Genomic DNA, 6,481 nt, shown 5'->3' with positions numbered 1-6,481 from the left:
GCGGCGGCGGCGGCGGCGGCGGCTGCGCGGCTCGGCTCTCAGCGCGCGGCGCGCTCGGGCATTGTGAGCAGCCTGCAGCCCCCGTTTATCTTGCTCGGCTTCACCTTCAAGAGATTTCCGGACCCATCAACCAGCCGCCGCCACAGACGGGGGAGGCTTTTACATCATTATCTCGGAGAGTAGGTTATTATGAGGAAGACTCGCCTGTTGGGACAGAGCTTTCCACCCAATCAGGTTAACGTTTTAATTAATAGGATTAAAACGGTAACAAACAATCCCCGGCGCTAGCTGGCCCTGAGTCGGAATCGTTTCATTTCCCAGCTCTGAAGACAGGCATCAGCTAGAGCTTTATAAAAGGCGCCTGCTCCATTCTTCTCCCTGCCATCTGTATACACAGCTTAACGCATATGTTTGCAAGGCGTTGTGTCCTGTTAGGAACCCAACAACTGCCTTTAGCTTGACATGTGTGGCGACTTTCACTCATCAATGAGCACACTAAAAGCCCTGCTCAGAGCTGAGGAGGTTCTTTGCCTCCTTCAGCAAATTGCAGCCCTGCACTGCAGAGAAGCCCCCCTGGCAGCCTGGGCTCCTGCGAGCGGACTTCAGCTCACTTCGCCCCCTCCTCTCCGGGCAGCCCTGGCCTCAGCCAGGCTGGGGGCCCATTGCTCACCAGCCACTGGCAGCTCACCTTGGTTTCAGACCAGCCCCCGCCCTTTTGGATCCCAGTTCAGGACAAAGTGTCGACGTCCCCTAATGTTGCCAATGCCCCAGCAGCAGATTGCAGTTTAAGAGTAATTGCCCCCCTATGTATTAGTAATAATAATAATAATAATAAACACCAGTTAGCTTTAAAATGAGGAGGTTGATTTTTTTAAAAAGGAAGAAACTTTTCTACTGAGCACACTCTTCAAAGCCTCTTCCTTCCCCTGCATGGTTTTATACAAAGACCCCCCCCTACACACACAGACACACAGACACACACACACACACACCTTGCACAATTCAGCAATGCCTGATGGTTTGTGCATCTGACAGTATCAGGTAAACGTAAGGTCATCTCAGCATTTAGGTCATTAGCCTCTATCTATCTATCTCTGTCTGTCTGTCTGTCTGTCTTTCCTGGGCGTCAGTGCCCAAATCTTTCCATCGCAAGGCAATGCAGTCAGGTCCTGAGCCTGGAGTGCAAACATGAGAGTATTTGTCTAAAATTTGTCCAAGTGATCCTCTAACAGCAGAAACAAGCAGCCCTTTCTCCCGTTATTGTAATCGCTCTGAAAGCACATGGTATTTAGTGGCAGGTTTTCATTCTTATGACATCAGTAAAAACAATATTTCCCAACACTTCCAGTAAATCATTCTTATGTGGCAGAATTACTGAAGGCTATGAAATTTTTGGTTTCTCTGGTTTCATTAAAAACCTTTTAATTGTGTCTTTCAGAGTTGGCCCCAGGTGCTGGACTCTTTTCATTACATTTTGCTCTAATGTGATGAAATTCTAATTCTCTCCTTACCATATGGTTAAATTTCCCCACTGAGAATTAGTTGAAAAAAGAGAAATAATCTATTAATCTCTGTAATAGATTCACAAATGAGGTTTGCCACAGAACCTGTTTTTGAATGGTAATATCTGAACAGTTGGGTGCCTTGTTTCAGGAAAGAAAGGACCAGGCTACAACAGGAACGTTTGAATTTTCACCTGGAAAGAATGAAAAGAAGCCAAGCTGCAGATTTCAAAGTAATTGACTGAGATTTCATCTAGCAAGGACATAACTACAATACAGACCTCAGTCACCTCGTGTCTCTGTATTGAAAATGAACAAACAAACCGAGCCCTCCAGAGGAGGGGGTGGCGCCCCCCGCCTCCCCCTCCTCTCCCCTCACCCATGGCTTGTGCACATGTCTCTGGTTGCAATCCAAAGTACACATTCAAATGAACGCACGTCTCCCCCACCCCCTTTCCCAGAGATGCCTCTGTTAACCTCTATCATTATTAATCCAAAGGCATTTTACGTTTATTGTTTTCCAATTAGCAACTTCATTTTCACTGGGATTATAAACAAGGGGCTTTATCATCACAGTAGGGTTTTTTTTTAATCTGTTTAATATCAACTCGTAAAACTCATTTGATCACTTAAGGCTGCAGATACTATTATTGTAATTTGATGGTGTCAGGACAAGCGGTGTACTGCTCGCAGCTTATTTCTTCGAAGGCAGAGGTCTTTTTGGAGAGCTCTCACGCTGATATATGGCCCCATTCATCCTGGCTTTCTCTTGTGCTTGAAACTTTTCGGATGGTGTGTTCACCTGCTCAGTAAGCAGTTTGAGAGATAGGAGCTGAGAGATAGGAGGGCTCAGATGTTAATACAAAGTTAAAGACAGTTTATCATCTGCATGACCCTGGTTACAGACCGAGGGGATCCGAGTGACTAATGCTTTTTCACTGTTTGGGCAGGTGGAAAACTTCATCATGGACAGGTGCATTGACAGTCAGGCATTAGATGAACAGTGGCGCTTTATAAACCTGGTGTTATAATTTCCAGTGAGGCATAATTGCCCGTCTTCTGTTTTCCTCCAGGTATGAGGTGTTCACCTAACTAAACGCAGTACCTAGCTGCCTGTTTCTGGATCTGCAAGATCTGACCTGCATCTTGATCTGTCTCTGATCTGTATCGGTCACCTTTCTGGTCCTTCCTTTCTGACCTGCCAAACTTGGAACTTTCTATCCAACTGCAACTTCTATTTCCCAAGAAAAAAAGCAGCCTCTCGGGCTTGACTGGCACGAGCTAACCTGTACCAAGCCCCTGCGGGCTCCCTGGAGAAGGTGGCTGTTAACAGTCCCCTGTAACTTTAGTTTGGAAGCAGGCAGAAGAATTTATAGAAGCTTTAAATGCGGGGCTTATAAAAAATACCGAGGAATGGTCTTTGAGGTTTATGCACTCATAAACTTTTGCTGATTGCTTCTGGGAAGTTGTCAGGCATTTAACACTGCATTTATCTTACAGTGCAATGAAAACACATCTGCCCAGTGTCTCGTTACCAGGTTTAATTGTAACGCAGCCCTATGTCACTGACTAGACTCCATCTCTTTCATTATTTCCGTAGCAAAAGCAGCCAGGATCCGAGGTGAAGAAGGGAAGGAAACAAACAGGCGAACAAATCAGACAACTTTTCCGTTATGCCTAAAGGAAGCATAAAGTGGTGGGCAACTTCCCTAGGCTGCGGGGCGGAGCATGAGTCGGCCGGGGCAGGGCGGATGGAGAGAGCCATGCCCCATTTCAGGTACTGACCTAGGTTTTGAGAAGTTTATTTCTGGGAACTGCAGGCAGGCTGCAGTTTGGCTGGCTGCTATCACGTCGCCCAGGAAAGGCAGACTAGTCCTAAATATTAAGCTATAAACTTTAATGGACCATCTAGCCGCACTAAAATTAAGAAACACTTTAAATGTTAATAGACTCAGGGAATACAAATTAGAGTAAACACAAGTTGTTACTGAGATCGTGAAGGCAGATCTTTTTTTTTTTTTTTGGTAAAGGAACTGGAGTATGAAACTCGATCCAGGTACCTAATGCTCAGCCTCTAAAGCTCTGGGTCTAGTGTTTCGCCCGTGGGAGGGGGCTTGAAACACCCCCCCACCCCCCCAGCAACCAGGGCACGCCGGAGAGCATGAAGTTGTGGTTTCCGTTTGCTATAAAAGTCTCGAGAAGGGCAGAATGTCCCATTATGTCTAAATGTGCCCAGAAGTTTAATGAAATCCAGGCGTATTTTATAAAGATTAAGACAGTTTCATTACACCCAGAGGGAATAAGTATGTTTCCCTGCAGCTTTGACACGCTTGGGAAATAGTCAGCATTTCACTAATGTCACAAGGGCAGCTCTGGGATCAAGCTAATATTGCTATTACATCCAACTTTCTCCCTCTCTGAGCTTGCTAAACCAGTTCAGGAGTGTGTCCCCACACAGCTACGTGCATATGAAACACAAGTTAAGTGAAAGCCAAGTCAGGTGTCAGGCTGAACAGACAGTTGTAGCTGTCCCCTCCTCTCCCCAAGTTGTAGTATTTCCTTCTTTCTTCTATTGTTAATACAATTTTCGAGATACCTTATGCTCATCAGAACAATATCTTGTAAAACGTTTCATCTCAGACACACTTCAACGAAGTCCAGTGAGAAATGTATGGATTCAAAAAAAGTTGTGCCATCTCATCACTTTTCCCTACAAAATCACCTGTCTTTAAAAATGAAACTACTGTGAGCATATAGATCGGACCCTTGGCAAGTCAAAGGGCTGGGAATTGTATCCCAGCACCTGGGTGAAAGACTTGCTTTTTGGCTAAAGCAGCCTGTGGACTAGATAATCCATAAACACATCATAAACGCATCATTTTGCAGTTGTCCGATCTGGGTTTTTGGAAGCTGCAAAAGTGAATGCTTTCAGGGGACTCAACCGAGGTGCTAAGCAACCCCCCAAACCTGTCTTCCCACCAATACACATTTATTCCTAGTATTTTATTTACTTTCTTGCAATTTGTCTTAGTAAGTGAAAGCCAATTTGACACACACACATATTGACCAGTAATAGGGCTTTGCTGTAGCCCCGAGGAATTTGATGTATTTCTTGGGACCTGGTGATGGACTTTAAATACTCATTAGCGTTCAAAAACTACCAGACAGAGAGCAGGGTATTTAAAACTATTTATTCATGTATTAGATAAGGTAAGGGATAGACGAGGAGTACTGGCACTAGGAAAATAGGTTGTAACTTGTCAGCAGCACCTACTTCTGAAATAATTATCTCGATATCCGCCGCACAGGGGGGCTAGACACAGGGCTAAACAAATACTGGGCAGAAACCCCCTTTGTGATTAAAATGACTCGGCTAGCTGCTCACTTTCCAGTTTCCAAGCAATTAAAGGTAAAAATGTCACATGCAGGGGAAACGTTTCCAATCAGGATACAAATCCCATTTGAAAGTAAGGAGTTTGAAGCTACCCCTAATTTGAACAATGTTTTTAAAAAATGTTTTTGAAGACTATTTCTACAGCTTTCAAAGCTTAAACTGAGAGATGGCTACGTGCCTAGAGGGGGCTTTTAAAAGAGCTGGCGAGTGGGCTCTCTGTAGAGAACTGAAGTCCACTCTGGCATCTGTGGAAGGATAAATACTGCTGTACCGTTTGCAGCAAGTTTACATCTGGTTAAGCTGCAAATATGAAGACAGAGGAAAAAATCACTCTTTTTATGGGACATTCTTCCCTTTGCCCCGTGTCTTTGCATTTGAATTAGAAAAGCAAATAAGTTTTTTTGTTTTGCTTGCCAGTGTTACAGCACAAATACCTGGCCTCTCCCAGCCCTGCTTTAACAGCTCTACAGAGGTGAAGAACAGAAATAAACTTTTCAGTAATTTGGACAGGGAGAAAACACGTGGAATCAAGTAAAATTCCTGGTCTAGTGGGATGGCATTGCTTTTTTTTAAATAAACCATTGAGTTTAGCAATACTGCTTTATTACAGATTAGAAAGGGTGAGGGGAGGGGATTGTTAAATGGGAACACTTATTTGCAGAGCAGTTTGCTTTGATGCAGACCCTAGCCCTTTCCTGTCCTAAAGTTGTGCAATACTCCAGTTTCCCTTTCATTTCTGTCTGAATCCACAAAGGAAACCTGATGAAAAATTACACGTTGACAGGGATGCTTCGCCCTGCGATTTAAAATCCACAGCACCATCTCCTGGCGTTTTAGGAGAAAAGCATGCCAGTCCTTGGAGGGTACTGCAGAGATTCTGCAAGTTGAAAACAGGAGTATCAGTTTTGATCTGTAGCTACAATAAGTACAAAAAGTTTAAAACTTTTTTTTTTATCAGTAGCCTGAGAAGATATTTTGGTACAGGTAAAAGATCCCTCTATTCTTTCTGTTTCCCATGTAAAACCGAAGTCTTTTGGATAAATGGGTATTCTTGAAAGAGAGACAAGGGCATTTTCACAGGTTTTATATGTATGTAAATACAATGGAATACGTTTCCTGAAATATACTTTGGGGATATATGACAATGTTGGTGTGGGGAGGGGCATCACACCTTTTATACAAGCGAATATGAATGTATGCAATATTAAGGTTGAGATCTGCAAAGAAGGTACACTTCAGTTGCCCAGATGCCACTGAAATATGGTACATTTTATTTTACCTTTAAGATTACAGGACCAATGGTTAGAGATAGGGGCCCGGTTTCATTTATATGATTTATATTATTAATAACTTGCTTGTCTTCCCTACACACACACACACACACACACACACACCCCTTTGTAGGCAATTAAAGCTATTCTCTTTCCATCCATACTTTAGGGCTTTGTTCAATTGTAAATATCCCTGATTTGACTTCCTTTTGCGGAGTATTCTTCTAAGTAACTGATCTGATTGTTAGCATTCTCCCCCCTGAGATTTAGCCTAAATTGTGCTTTTCCCAATTCCATCCATTTGCTTCTTCGCT

The sequence above is a fragment of the Gavialis gangeticus genome, unplaced genomic scaffold (assembly GCF_001723915.1).
Source record: "Gavialis gangeticus isolate Ggan-Ray unplaced genomic scaffold, GavGan_comp1, whole genome shotgun sequence".
Lineage (NCBI taxonomy): Eukaryota > Metazoa > Chordata > Crocodylia > Gavialidae > Gavialis > Gavialis gangeticus.
This window is presented reverse-complemented; position numbering follows the sequence as displayed.